Here is a 16677-nt window from a genome sequence, read left to right as displayed (position 1 = left end):
TTATTTGGTGACTGCCTCTTATAAAATTTATTATTGTATGTGTTATAATAAGCCAAATCAAATCAGTTTTTTTCTCAGAGAAGAATTAAGTGGTAAAGAATGGTTTTATAAGATCTTTTATCTTATCAATAGGGCTAGGCTCTGGGGCAGGGATAGGTTTCATCTTGTATCATCACCAACTTAAGACTGATGAGAAAACATATATTAACATTAATTTTCTCTGAGAAAAAGGTCTAAAGTTTTTAAAGTCATGTGAAAAAATTCTCATACTAAAACAACAGAGAATTCTCCCTACAATCATTTTTTTAGAAATATTGACTTTTAAGTTCTGAACGTTTTAAAATCAATTTCAGTTGATTAATAAGCATACGTGTTAATGAAGATAATTTTCCACTATTGAAAATGAGTTCTGTGGGTAGCTAAACATGTTTAATTTTGGTAACTACTGAGTCTTGCTACTAATTTATCATTCGAGTAAATGGGTATAAATTAGCTAATAATCCATACAAATCCTACCATCTACAATAAAGTACTAGATATCAGGGAATTTATTGAATGCATTAGTTTCTTAATATTAGCATTTCTAGCAGCGTTCAGAAGGATCTTTTAGAAAGTGAGCTATAATTTTCATACGCAGTCTCATATCAGTGTAATTACTTATTAATGCCATTTTGGCATTTGGCTCATGTCCATGCATTAATATTACTAAGTTGTTTCATTTTTATAAATATAAATTTAGGAATGATTGCTCCCAAATAATTATTGCTCCTGATAAATTCATAAACAACCTACTGATATATTTGTTAGGATTAATAATGACTACATTCAGGTTTATTTATCAACTCATGATAAATTAAAAATATGATACTGAAAGCAACAGGATCATTTGAAAAATTATGATAATAATTCTATGTAAAGTTTTCACTTATCAAAATACTACAGAATATGGGAACATTGATAAACTTGCACACAGTGGATGCAATTCATACATGCATACACTCCTTTAGATACTAGAAAGGATACAAGAAAAAATTCTAACTCTAAAATTGGATTTCACTTTCATTCAAGTATCACTTATCACTGTCCAGATGAAGTTGGGCACTTTTAAGCAGCATGTGATAATAATGGTCTGAATTGGTATATAATTTTATTCAAGGGTCCATTTTCAAGACCTTTATTAGCACGTTTTCTTAACAACATTTTCAAGTATTATAGGTCAAAATCAATTTGAAAATGTAATACTCTACCAAAAATTTCTAGGTGTAAAAAATTTTAAAACTTAATAATGGTCTACTTTCCAAGGAACATAATAACAATCAGGAGAGATGAAAAAAAATAAATTTGTTGCAGTAGGATTTAATTTTTATTATTTGTTGCTGATAAATACAGTTTCCATTTTAATTTTCATTTCTAGTCCTAGAGGAGTGTAAAAATAAACATCACTAAAAAAAGTCTTGGGAAAGACTAGACTTTTTTTTTGAGAGGTGAGTTGTTTCCCAATTTTTGGTGTTATTATTTATTGTGACCTAACCACGATAATAGATAGTAATTTTTTAAGTTTATTAATTTGTTTTGAGAGAGACAGAGAGAGAACAAGAGGGGAAGGGGTAGAGAGAAAGGGAGAAAGAGAATCCCAAGCAGGCTCCGCACTGTCAGCATGGAGCCTGATGTGGGGCTTGAACTCACCAACCGTGAGATCATGACTTGAACTGAAACCAAGAGTCACACTTAACTGACACAGCCACCCGTGTACCCCAATAGTAATTTTTTAATAACCTTATTTAGGAAAGTATAAACTTTAATCCTGTAACAACTCCCTCACCCCTATTAAGACATCTCATTGATTCACAGTATCACAGAGATCCAATATCCAATGAAGGTAGAATATATGAATTGAAATAGGGAGAATAAAGTCAAGAAGATAATTTAGGCAAAGACTTAAAAAGGCCAAATCTAAGGTAGGGGTGGTAAAATTGTAGAGGAAGAGAGATATTTGTGAGGCATAGAAATTTCAACTTGGAGGAAAATCCAAAATATGAAGAGCATGACTGATTAATCATAGAACTGATTCATTTTGGAACCAGATGATATCATAGAGTTCACTTATCGAAACTCTCACAGAGTCACAGGTGAGAAAGGTGAGGAATGACTTAGAGAATCCTGCACAATCTAATTTAGCTACTTAGAATCAGAACTGAAGTACCAATGAAGTCAAGTGTCTGATAAGAGTTCTAGACCTAGCCTACTTAGAACTCTCTATGTCAAACTTAATTTTTTATATACTTGAAAATTTACTCACTTAAACACATATTTTTTAGTTTAACTCATCACTTTTTTAGACAGTATACAGCATTACAGAAAAAATGCAGCTCTAATAGGAATTTTTGGTTCATACTCAGCCATTAGCCAGTAGAGTGACCCTTATATGACCTAGTAACAGTCCATGTTTTTTTCATGTGAAAAATGAATTTAATGAACTTATAAGGCCATGAATTACATGGAAGTCTAAGATTCAAAGCATAGATTTTATAAAATTATATAAGTAAAAGCCTCTGTTATATAAATGCCCATTGCACACCTTCTTCACAAGAATATAATGTTCTAGACACAGAGTGTATTTCTAGTAACCAATGCCTTCTTAGGTGTCACCACCAATAAATGATACCTCTGCGATAACAGACATTAATTATACTATCATAAAAATAATCCACAATAGGAAAATCATTATTTGTATCATAATCCTAACATATGAGCAAATATTGTAGAAGTACTTCTTTTTTTTAAAGGAAATAGATTGTTTTGCAAAAATAAGCAAATTGGCTTCTAAAGACTAAACAAAAGCAGAAGAATCTTTCATTGGATAAATGGTAAAATGGCATGGGCAATGGGGAAATAAACCACATTTTTATAGTTTTTGTTTCCTCAAGGTAATGGAAAGAGATAATCTCAACGTCATTATTTTGAAAGCATCGGCCTGGCAGGCACTTTCCCAATATTTAGATTTCATGACTTGACTACTCCTTGAAGGATTAATAGGCAACTGTCAGATGATTTTTTTTTTTCAAAACAAAGACTACAGCCGCTTAGACTAAAAAAGGAGGGAAACATAAAAAGGAACCTTTTCCTTTTTCCTGTAGTGTATGGTTCAGTCACAAGGGATACACCCCCATAGATGAGGCATTTTCTGAGCAAGAATATTTCTATAAAATAGGTGAAAACCGCCTATGGATATAGTGGAATTACTTATTCAAAAGTGTTAATGATAAAATCTAAACTATGGTGTCCTTTATAACCGGAAGAAAAATGCCATTTTCCACATGCAATTTTATCCCTAACATTTTAACAATATTGAGGAAAACAAAACAAATCAAAAAGGTGAAAAAAATAAAGCGACACATCATCATGTTGACAACTACTGCAGGTTCTTTAAATTTTTTTTTACTAGAGAAGCTAAATGTTTCTACATTCTCTCTAAAATAATAAGAGGAATAAAAAGTACCTTCCATTTTAAGAGCTGGAGGCCATAAGGCCTAGTGAAAGGCAGTGACATAGGATCAGAGCTCACTGTTTAGAGCTCAGGCTCTGGTATCAGATGGTTCTAGATTCGAAAACAGTTCTGCCCATTTATTATTGTGCAACTTCGGAGAAATAATTTATCTATAAATGTCCTCATCTACAAAATGAGAACACTGCTACAGAGAAGATTAAATGAGATAAGGTAGAGAGACTTGGACAGCACATGCACTTAATAAGTGTTTGATATGATGATGATGATGATGATGATGATGATGATGATGACAAGGACAGTAATATTGATATAGGTTACCCATCCAGTAAGGAAAATCATCTTGAGGTTAAGAAGGCAGCTGCACAAAGGCTAAAATTTATGCTCTATAATAAGGAGTACCATTTTTCCTCTGTCTACTCAGATACACATTTCACAGGAGAAACCTAATGTCAGGGTGAAAGAATAAAATGACACATGCTGTCATTTTTACATGCATGACCTATCTAGCATTATTAGAATTTGTGTGCGATGGAGGGGATGTGATGGGGAAATAGAATCCCCTTCAATCAGTGCACCATCATTTGAATGTAACCTTCATACCTCCAATACTTTTTACACGTAATTTCAGAGGCACTGGATTTGTGGAGAAACTATAGGCTGTAGCTACAACTGGGTTACACGCAGACTGGCTGCAATGTTTAAAGCTATAGTCACAAAAGGAACTGGTGCTAAAGAGGAGAGGGCAGGCCAATTGTATGCCAAAGTTAAAGGTTCTGTGACACAGATGGGAACCGATAACCTGGGAATGTGGGTGGCTGGTAATTTGAGGTGGGAAGAAATATGAACAAGAAGAAGGATACCTAAGGGACATAAAATTTCTAAGATTTGTCTCCTCAATAAGTGAATCTTAGTTTCCTTAACTTGACCTGTATTCAAGGTTCCCTGTAATCCTGGTCTTTTATATCCTTCCAATGTTTGTTTGGTCTACTTTACTTATATTCCAGACAAATGAACTAATTTTATTCCCTAAAAATGCATCTTTTCTCATGCCCTCTCTGCCACCAGAAACTGTCTTCTCTCAATGCTGTGTGCTCAAATCCTATCCAAGATTGAAGACTTAGATCAGCTATTACCTTTTCTATGATCTTTTCTTTTTAAAGTTTATTTATTTATTTTTGAGAGAGAGTGCATGCGTGCAAGTGGGGGAGGGGCAGAGAGAGAGAGAGAGGGAAAGAAAGAATCCCTCTGCGCTAACAACGCAGAGCCCCACTTGGGACTTGATCTCATGAACCATGAGATCATGACCTGAGCCAAAATCCAGAGTCTGATGCTTAACTGACTGAGATACTGATGAGCCCTGATCTTTTCTTTTCTATGATCACTTCCCACTCTCTTCTTTTCCCTTGTCCCCACGGTGACCAAAAAGTTAGCCAGCAGGACCAATTTATGCCTTTGTTAAATCCACGGCATTCCACTTAACTTTTCTTAAGATACTTAACATCTTTTACCTGTTCTGTCCTTGAAGACCATTTTTTACGTAGATAAATTGGTAAGTTAGTAAGTTGATAGATAAGAAAAATAAGAAATGATTTGGGAGGATCAAAAAAGCTCCATAGAAGAGTTGTATCTTGACCTAGGCCTTGAAAAATGAAAATGATCTGGACTAATAGAAATGAGAGAGAAGGTTGGTCCAGGTGAAGAGAACAGAATGAACAAAGCAAATAGGAAAGGCCAAGTGGTTGCCAGAGAATAGTTAAAATAACCTAGAGTATTGGCTGGAGAGCCATGAGATACATTAAAATAAGAATTTAGGGTTAGATCTTGTTCTTTAATAACAGAACTGTATATTTTGTTCAACCTTGCTTGCCCAGTGCTTTGCAGACTGTTGTCTCACGTCTCTTATTTGCTGTCTCAGCATCCATTTTCCTTTAGATCTTCCTTTTTTTTTTTTTTTTGGTCCAGCCATGATCCACTGAGAATGAGTGATTATCTAAAACACAAATCTGATCATACCATTCTCCTGTATAAAACTGTTTATTCTTTGTTGAAAATTTCATTGTATCAATTTAAACCCAAATTCCTAAATGGTACACACATTAAAATATTAGGTCCTGCATTATTTTCCAGCTTACTGATTAGCATTTCCCAAACTACTGGTTTTAGATACTTTGCTTTTGAGCAGTCTCCTTCTGTGTCACAGAAATCACATTGATTATTCAAAACTCAATTCTTGCCTTTTTTTCTTTGTGCAGAAATTCCTGATACTTTTACCCAATTAATCCAAGAGCCATTAGGTGCTCCCACTTCTGTCCTTAAAACCCGGCATACGCATCTGCTGTTCAACACATTTTAGTACTTATTTACTAACGTTTTCTTCTTTTACGTTCTTCTTCACAAACATAACAGTTGTTTGTATTTATTTTTGATGTTCCAGCACTTAGCACAGAGCAAAGCCTCAATACAGTAATAAATGTTTGTAAGAATTTCTTTTAATTTCATAAAATTACCCTTAAAAATTTGTCATATAATTGACACATTAAATACTGAGGTTGAAGGAGATTTTCCTGGCAGGTGAAAATAGAAGCCGCTAGCCCAGTTATAGTAGTGGAAAGTCTGGGAGAATCACACTGACTAGCTATTCTGTTGCTACTTCGGTGGGAATGTAAATTGGTGCAGCCACTATGGAAAACAGTACAGAGGTTCCTCACAAAATCAAAAATAGAACTACATATGATCCAGCAATCCTACTTCTTTGTATATATACATAGGAAATGAAATCAGGATTTTGAAGACTTATCTGCACTCTCATATTCACTGTAACATTACCCTAAATAACCAACATATGGAAACAATCCAAGTATCAGTCAACAGATGAATGAATAATATACAATGGAATATTAGCCTTAAAAAAAGAAGGAAATCCTTTCACTTACAACCACGTGGATTGACCTCAAGGGCACCATTCTAAGTGAAATAAATCAGAGAAAGACAAATACTGTATGATATTACTTATATGTGAAATCTAAAAAAAAAAAAAAAAAAAAAAAAGTTTAATTCATAAACAGAGAGTGATGGTTATTCAAAGTGGTTGTTGAGGGCTACAGGAGGCGGGTGAGGAAAATGTTGGCCAGAGGGCACAAACTCTCATTTATAAGATGAGAAGTGTTTGGAGATCTAATGTGGTTGTATGGTTATTATACTTAACAATATTGGGTTATATACTTGAAAATTTCTAGGAGAGTAAACCTGAAATGTTCTTACCAAAGAATGGAAATGATAATTATATGAGGTGATGGAAGTATTAGTTAACAGTATGGTATAATCATTTTGCAATTTATAAGTGTATCAAATCAATGCATTGTATACCTGTAATTTATACAATACTATACCTAAATAAAAAAGAATTTAAAACATTTGAAAGAGAACATTTGTTTTCACTTAGATATAGATGAGTGTAAAAAATTAACATCTATAATGGCATTATAAAATGGAAACCTTTTTGAAGTTCATCAGTCCAACAGAGTACACATTTAGGTCCAACTACATTTATTAAACTTAATAATTTAAATGACATTTACTGTTAGTGCATTTGGGCATATACCCACAGGGATGATATGCAAAACTCCTTTTAATTACCTGAAAGAAACTTATTCATTCAAAAAATGAATATTGAATGATTTTCACTTTTTCTGAGAGCTTGCTTTTACATAAGTGTCCCCCCACTACAAATCGAGAAATAGTCTAGACAGAACACAATTTTTGCCACACAGATCACAGTTTTTGACACTTTTGGTCACTAAATATGTGGAGATTTTCCCCGTGCAAAACAGTTTGCCAGTTGAGTATCCTACAATTCAACTTAATTCCGACACTCTCTACCCAGATATAGCATCAGATCCCACAGGTAAACACTCTGTCTAGAAGACTGCCCACTGCCAACCTTCAAACATTAGTCACTTGCTTAGGTTCTTACCTGTGCTTCTGACCAACCTGCTATAAACCGAGGTTCCCATGAACCCTCTCCTTTGTTTTGATTAATTTACTAGAATGGCTCACAGAACTCAGAGAAATATTTATTTACTAGTGTCAGAGAGAAAGAATCCCTGTTCCCTCAAAGGTCCTTCAAGCTTATCTAAGAATCAAATTGACATGAAAAAAAAAAAGAATTAGATTGACATGAAACAGATTAACAGGAGAAAATAAAATATATTAGGCATATGTGCATGGAATCTACAAAAGACATGGAAATTTCAAAAACAGGCAAAATGAGGTATATATGTTATTCTGAACTAAGCAGAAATGGGTAGGGGTCTGCAATTTCAGAGGAAAAAAATAAATCTTACAGGGCGATAAGAAGAGCAGATGTTTGGTAATTAGACATTTGCCCTACCATACAGATGGGTCATTCAGATAAAATTTATCTGTTAATACCTTTTATTCTGAGAAAGAGCCCCAATTTAGATTCTTCTGTGCAGTTAAGGGAAGGACAAAAGTTTCTCTTGAGTGCACACGGTCTCAAGTTCCTTCAACTCAGAATACTCTATGTGTCAAAGTGGCGCATTCTGCGGGGGAGGGGGGGGGGTGGGGGAGGTGTCTGTCCTGAACCCCTTCACTAGATCACCAGTTTGTTATAAAAGGATATAATTCAGAAACATCCAGATGGAAGAGGTTATAAGGTTGGGAAAATATCTCTTTCTTCCCTTACAGGTTCTTTGGCTGGTCTAATAATTAAATTGATATAAGCTAGATTAACAGGAAAAAAGAAATGTCATACATACAGGAGCCCTATGAAAATATGAGACCCAAAGGGCAGTCAGATAATTGATTGAGGCTTATCTAACATCCTGAGCTAAGGAAAGCATTAGTGGTCTGAGAATACCAAAGGAAGGAAGGCCCTTCATAGAAAGGCAGCGGAGATGTTTGTCAAACAAAGGTTGCTTTGAACAAAGTTTCAGCAGATAAGTTTTTTAGGGAAAAAGGTATCTTTGGTAATAGCTCTCTTTTGGGTACAGGTCCAATTTCCAATACAAATGTAGTCAGTTGAAAGCAAGGTAAAGAGCTTTCCCGGATGATTTTTTATTTTTTTATTTTTTATTTTTTCTGGTTCTGATTGCCTTTAGCTCAAATAATGTTTATGCCAAAGAGACATATTTTGGGGAAGCAAAATCTGTTACCTATTAAGATGCATAGGGAAAGTATATGGGAATGGGCATGGAGCTTTGTTGCCCTCTCCAGGTACACCATTCTTCTAGCACCTTCCAGGTTGTGTTCACCAACCTGGAAGCTCTCTGAACACTATCCTTGTGGGTTTTTAGTGGAGGTGTTATTACACAGGCACGACTGATTAAATCATTAGCCATTGGCAACTGGACTTAATCTTTAGTCCCTTTCCCTTCCCCAAAGGTTGGGGGGTGGGCAGGGACTGAAAGTTCCAAGCCTTTAAGCATAGCTGATTCACTCTGGCAACCAGTCCCTTTACCACCCTCTCCCCTTCCTTAGGCTACCTAAGGGCTTTCCAAAATTTACCTCATTAATATATCAAAAGACACCTTTATTGTTCTTATCACAGGTTTTTAGGAATTGTGAGCCAGGAACACTGGACAAAAACAAGATAGGTATGAGAAATACATTTTGGTCATCTGAATGACCAGATATGTATTTCTTACAAATCACAGTATTATAGTCCGGTGCCTGGTCTTCAAACACAGATCTTTCACAGTAAAATAATCACGGAAGTGAAGAGATACTGGTACATTACTAGAATCTCAGTCGTTAATAATTATCCAGTCCATCATCATATCTTAAAAAAATATCTCCCATGGCAAGGCCACTCAGATTTGCAAGTATGATCTGCTCAGTTTCCAAAAATAGGAGTGGTCTCAGCAATATACAGCTTCGTGCCTTCAGGAATTTGGTATCACACTCGAGCTAAAAGACAATTTCATCTCTTGCTCTGAGTCTCTTTGGAAGTATAAATGGAATATTTGATTTCTCTCTTGACATAACGTGGAACTGTAAAAAATTTCTAGACATAAGAGATTCCACTTTGAGAAAAGCTCCATTTTCCTTCCTAAAGCAAATGGCTAATGAATTCTTGAAGTGGGCCAAAAGGCCCTTGGATGGGTCAGAAGCAACAATTGTTTATAAGAAACCAGGCAAAGGGCATTTTGATCATACAACTGTTGGTTGTGGACTTTCTGAAGACAAAATAGTTAACTAATGCATACCAGGAATAGTTTCTTTAGTTAACGCCAATAGAATAGTCGATCAACATGTAATCAGAGCAGGTCAGCCTCTTAGTACCAAATGACAATATTTTTTTCTTTTCTATTTAAGTCACATAATTGCCCCTTTCCTTTTTCTCATAAAAATCCCTTGCTTTCACCCCACAAGTGCGACGCTCTTCTGGTTAAGTTTCCGCTGACAGTTGTGCTCCCTGAACTGCAAACAAATGCCTAGGTAAACGCCTTTGTTCTTTTTTCAGTTTTGTTTTGTCCTTTCTTGGTTGACAATAACGTAGGGGCCAAGGGCAGGCCACCCCAAGTTGGGCCTCTATGGCACAAAGATTATTTTGAATTTGAAGGGATTCAGGTCAGGGCCCCTCAAAATATGCCACTTTGGTATGTGGACTATTTTGAGCTGAAGGCAATTGCAACTCTGCAGGCTGAAAAGAAATTTTTGCTCCTCCTTTAACTACATAGAAGAAATTGGAGGTCTCTCACTGAATAGGGTTATTCCCAGAGATAAATTTTATCTGAGTGACCTCACCTGTATGGCAGGGCAAATATCTAATTACCAAACATCTGCTCTTCTTCTTAGTGCCCTGTGAATTGCATTCCTCCTCTTTAAAGTCCCAGACCTCTGCCCCCTTTCTCCTTAATTCAGACTGACATATATACCTCATTTTGGCTGTCTGTGGAATTTCCATGTCTGGGTGGATTCCCTGAATGTACAAAATTAAATTTGATTTTCTCTTATTAATCCGTCTCATGTCAATTTGATTCTTAGTCCAGCTAGAAGGACCTCGAAGGGGAAAGGGAACTCTTGCTACCCAAAAATAACATAACCCAGTTATTCATTCCCTTCCCTTGGCTACTATTTTTCCTTCTCTCCATTTATACCCAAACTTTTCCACCTTTGGGAGGGACATTCAGTTCAGCTGCTATGCTGGTCTAGGTTACAGGCAGCAAGCAATTAAAAGCAAGTGCCTTGCTCTCTGTTCAGTCCTGTTCATACAGAATAAGATTACCTAGATACAATTAGTGGGCTATTTTTACCACCAGGCAATATAGCCGAATTCACTGTTAATTCCAATTTGACATGGGGTGAAGGCACATCCTGTCCCCTAAAGCCCTTAGGAATTGTGACATTAATGTTAAAAGTATAGTTAGTGTTTCTTGCTTAGGAAACATCTCTGCTTCTAAACCCTTATAGCTGCAACTCTGGTCCAATAACCACTGCATCAATTGGGAAAAAAAGAAGTTGAGATGATGTAGGAAAGAAAGTATGAAAATATACCAGCACATTCCCCACCCCTTCTTCCTCAGGAAAAACAAACAAACAAAACAACAAAAAAACAGAGATCTATCCAATGGGGAAACTCTTTACTCCTCTCATGTTTGTGTTGGGTGTGAGCATACACTCATGAAGGTGTGTTAGTCAGGCCTTTAAGCTTTTATCTTCCCCTGTTTCAGACAACCAGTGTTTTAATTGCCCATCTCAATTTTCTGTCAAGCTATCTAACTAGTCTGAGGAAGACATTTCTCTGCCAAGTGTTGGATATTTATCCACTGTAAAGTGAGTTCCTCAACCTGAAGAAATGACAGTGGGCCATCCCAATCATTATGGTATCTTCTATTCCACTTCTTTCATAATATTTTGAGTATTTGCATTATCACCAGGTAAGCAAAGCCAGTCTAGAGTCAGCATCTATTTTAGTCAAGGTCTATTTGTAGTACCCTTTCCCCACCCCAGGGTTACCAGGATCAGTCTGACTTGCCAGCCATGGTCAGACCCTTCCCACCAGCTATCTGCAGTTTGTCTCTTTTGCTCGAAGATGGAACTATTCTTACTGGTATTTTGTGCCTTGAGAATGCAAGAGGACTGTCTAGACTTAGCCCATCTCTGCATTGCTGCAGCGCACCCATGCCAACTCATGTCATGAAGCAAGGTGGCCAACTCATGTCATGAAGCCAGGTGGCCAACTCAAAGGAGCACAGGGGAATAATTACTTGTTAATTCCAGTCACCTTCCAAACCTGGAAGGGAGTTCTTCTGATGGGCATTGACATGTTCTATTTTAATATCCACAGTGATTTCCATAGGACAATGCCCCATATGGGCATCCCTTTAACAGGTCAGGTTTCATTGCCCTCTTGCCTTTACTGACTGACCATATGGCCAGGTCATTGGTCACTACACATGAACAAGTAAAAACCCAAACATATGGGCTTTTACCACTGTTCATCTTTCTACTGCCGCTAGGAACACAGCATGAGATTCAGCACACCAGACTGACTTGTTTTTACCTTCTTTGATCAGAGTGGTGGCCTTCCAAACAGTGTGTCATCTGTTCAGTTTAGAACCGCCATCCGTAAACCAAGCAGCTCTTTGTTGCTCAGTTGCAGCTGTTCATAGGGCACTGTCTATGTGGCAGTCAGTTCTGGCAGCTCCTCGTGTAGCTCCAAAGTCAGTCTGAGGGGAAAGAGTCTCCCTGCTTCTGAGTATCTATCTGCTCCTTACATTCTCCAGGCAGCATGATCCTATATAAACCATTTCCATTATGGAACTCCTCCGGGTACTGTCAATCCCATTAGAGCCAGTTTCTGACATCCCTCAATACATCATGGGAATTTCAGGTTTCGAGATCATTTTATGCCCTTCAGTCATTGGGGTAGCTTCAATTGAAATCCAATAGAAAAGTAGTAAATATCCTTCAAATGAAAATTGTCTAGTCCAAAGTACCAGTATTTGTTGTAGGAGGAATTCGCATGCTCTTGCCACAAATCCCAATCTATGCTCTACACAGGGTTACGGTACAGAGAATTTGCCCCCACAAACACTCCAGCTTCTACTGTATACTCAGTGGGTTCAAGCAATCTTACTGGTTCCTATATTCAATTAATATTGCTGGAAGGCCAAATTTATATGCCTTCTATTTTACAATACTAGGTAGGGGAAACTTTCCCCAGTCAGGGAGAGTGTCCATCCCCAAAATACAATCAGGTAAAAGAGACACAATTTCTTTACATTATATCTGCTTAAACATTCCAACTATCATAATCTTACCAAACATTACATTTGTACATTCTCTCAATCTAATTATAGCACCAGAGGGCTTCACCAATGGGCTTACCTCAGTTCACGGAAGTCCCGTATCAACAAGTTCTGGAAACTTTTCTCATCCAATTCTTGACCATTTTACCCAATCTTGTGCAAAAAGCTTTGTGTGCCCAGTAAGATGTGGAGCCAAGCGACTTTGGCCCTGTTGTTAAGCTTTATCTTGATTGGCCTTCCTAACCAGTGCCCCAGACGATTGCTGGTCAGTTTACTCATTGTAGTTCTTGCCTTCCTGCTTTTTAAATTTCTCTAAACTGAGGTAAATAGAGCTGACTTGTTTGGGGCCTTTTAGTGGGAGGGGACCAGCAGGATGTCTGTCTGGCCCACCCAGTAATAGTGTTTTAAAACTTTTACTTTAACCCCATCAATATCTGTTTTATTTATCACCTTTCTTAATAACCATTTAAAGATTTCCATTCTACTAGAATGAGTCTTGTGACTTTTCCCCTTCTGTTTCCTCTTTATATTACCCCATCAATATTTGCTTTATTCATCTTATTTCTTAATAACTTTAAAAATGTTTCCACCTTTTTTTTGGAACAGTACCTTGACTTTCTCCTGGACCTCTCATGATTCTCTTGTTAACTAACCTAGTATTTTTATTTTATTATTTTTAACCTAGCATTTTTATTAGCACCTGCAAAACTCTTGAGGGGAAGCTGAGACACTAAATATGACCCGTTTTCAGTTTTGCAGCAATAAGGTTACATGGGGATGCGCATGTGAAAGAAGCTCCTTTAAACCACAGTATTTACCTTGACCTGGGTAATGGATATTTTCAATGGATGAATATCCTGGTCATCATAAACAAATCCTGCTTGGCTTGCATAGGAAGCATATCAGCTGCTTCATCTGGGATATTCCATTTGACATGTATAGAGGGAGTTGGGCAGTCCCCCTTTCTCAGGAGAAACATAATCTACATGCATTTTATCCAGCCTACCAGGCTGGGTGTTCCCTTGGGAACTATCCCCCAAATTATTAGCCCCCAAATTAGTGCAGGTAAATTAAGTATCTGATGATCAAGTGATAGAAAAGCTTGATGGCAGGTATAAAACCTGGCTTTTGAATTGAGTATAACCAGGGTAGCAATTGATAACCTTACTACGGTCTATTCACTGAGTCAATACAGAATATTTGAAAACACATCATTGCTATTTTCCCAGACATTTGAGAGGATTTTCTAAGTGTGAACTAGAAGGATATTCTACAATGTGCTATTTGCTCTCACTAAAATGGGGTTGAATTGGTCAAACATATTCCCATTGAGATTTAGGAATAGCTACTACCAGAAAATGGTGCATTACTGTTTTTTATAGCTCACTTTTATTCAATAAATTATTTACTATCTACTAAAATCAATTATAGGAATAAAACAATAAATAAAACTCACTCTGTTCCATGGGAGTTTACATCTGAGTGAACATAATGTTGATACAATACAGTAAACAAAAAATGCAGCTGATTTTCTGGTTTAATCAACTAAAACATAAAATGGATTTCCATCAAAACTATTAAAATAAGGCTTTTTCTATTATGCTTCCATTTTACATAAAACAATGGACCATTGAAGGCGATAAACAAATGACCATATCTTTAGAAATATCAGGAGAGGGGCACCTGGGTGGCTCAGTCAGGTAAGTGTCTGACTTCAGCTCAGGTCATGATCTCACGGTTCGTGAATTCGAGCCCCACATGGGGCTCTGTGCGGACAGCTCAGAGCCTGGAGCCTGCTTTGAGTTCTGTGTCTCCCTCTCTCTCTGCCCCTCCCCCACTCATGCTCTGTCTCTATCTCTCAAAAATAAATAAACATAAAAAAAATCAAAAAAAAATTATATTAGAAATATCAGGAGAAAATAAAAATTAAGTAGACATTTAGTGTGTGCTTTTCCAAGACTTGTGGTATTATATTTGACTACGTATAGGATTGTAATAATCATTATCATCAGGGTAATAGAAAAAGGAAAGAAAAAAAGAAAATGAAAACCTTTGGCTGAGTTTCACAATTGAACCCTACAATATGATAATCCCTGATTCTGAGTAGAGAGTCCACAATACTTTCTTTTTTCTCCTAGTAACACAGGACAATTATAAATCTCAGAGGAAATGCATGAGGAAAAAAATGCATCATTATTATTTTTGTTCTTATGGTTATCCCCTGATTCCTGCACTCCTAGGATTCCTTTCAAATTAGAGCAGATACTCTACCTGTGCCCATTCCTTCACTGCTTCTTCCTCACCCTCCATGAGCTCAGAGAAGGAACTCTGCTTCAGCCGTAGAGAATGAGCTTTGATTAATCGCAATTAATCATGGTTGTCTCACTCCTGTAGTGAAATTGTTGGTTTGGACATGTTATGTCACATAATTCTGACCAACGAGCTATGAAGGTAGGTCTGTTAGAAGGCTTGTTGTAGGTTATCCTTGTACTTAAAAAGTATTCAATATGAGACAATCTCTAAGTCTGGACATTATGATAAGGTGATGGTTGCAATTATTGAAACCATCTATAAAGGGGCTAATTGAAGAGGAAACGTCAATTCATTGTGGTCGGCAGGATGGAAAAACAGGAATCACCTGATTTCTTGACAAAATTTTTGTGCCATTGAATGTGTGACTGCCCTTCTTTCAGATCTCTTGTTTTGAAAAATAATAAATTCCTTGTGTCTAAGCAGCTTTTAATCAGAGTCTCTTATTTGCAGCTGAATGAATCCTATGTCATTTTTCAAGCATGGATAAACTTTTCCAAATATCTAAGTCTCTCCTCTTCCCTAGTTTTGAAATTAGTTCTGTATGAACCTTTTTTCTACATTACCCTTTTTTTTTCCTGGTCATGCACATTATATTTGGGAAATCTTAACTCGATACAGAAAACTAAATTATTTTTATACAGTACAGAAATTCTACCATGGATATCATCATTACTATTCACTTATAACATCTGATTCATTGCAGAATTATTGATTTTAGATGAGATCTATATTTAAATAATCCACATCTTATCTATAAAGCTTTTTGCAGTAACTTAAATTTAGACATGGCAGGTTAAAATCTGATAATCTACTCTTATCCTCAATGATACTTGCTGTAAAAAAACACACACACACTTTTTTTTAATTAATATATGTGACAGAAATCCTTTAGGTTTATCATAAACTTATTTTTTTCTTATAATTTCAGAGAAGGAGCACATCTGACCATGATATTACAGATAGATTTGCATACTAAAAACCATAATTTAATTATTTAATTATTTTTGTTTAAATTACTTTTGTTTAAATTAATGAAGCGTGAACTGATACAAAACTATTGCTATGATTCCCTATGTATGATTGGTGCTTTCAAAAATTAATTATGCTCTATGGGCGTCTGGTTAAGCTTCCGACTTCGGCTTAGGTCATGATCTCACGGTTTGTGGTTTTGAGCCAGCATCAGGATCTGTGCTGAAGTCTCAGAGAGTGGATCCTACTTTGGGTTCTGTCTCTACCCTTCTCATGCTTGCACTCTGTTTCTCTCTCTCTCAAAAATAAACATTAAAAAAATATAAAAATAAAGAATTTTAAAATTAATTATGCTCTAAGTATGTACAGAATATGTCAAAATCCCTGTAGAATCAAAAGGCAGGAAATCACCCTCTTGCTCACCTATTTATCCTCAACACAAGTTACAAAGATGACATCATCTTTACTTTATTGAAGAATTTACACAAGAAGGGGGGAAATCCTCTTAATTTGGGATTTTTTGCTATGAAATTTCTGACAATGAATATTTACAAATTTACTACAATTTGCATTGCTTTGTATGTTATTCCTATATTAAAAATTCATCACAGG

Source organism: Leopardus geoffroyi, chromosome B3 (genome assembly GCF_018350155.1).
Source record: "Leopardus geoffroyi isolate Oge1 chromosome B3, O.geoffroyi_Oge1_pat1.0, whole genome shotgun sequence".
NCBI classification, from domain to species: Eukaryota; Metazoa; Chordata; class Mammalia; order Carnivora; family Felidae; genus Leopardus; species Leopardus geoffroyi.
Note: the sequence above shows the minus strand (reverse complement) of the source record.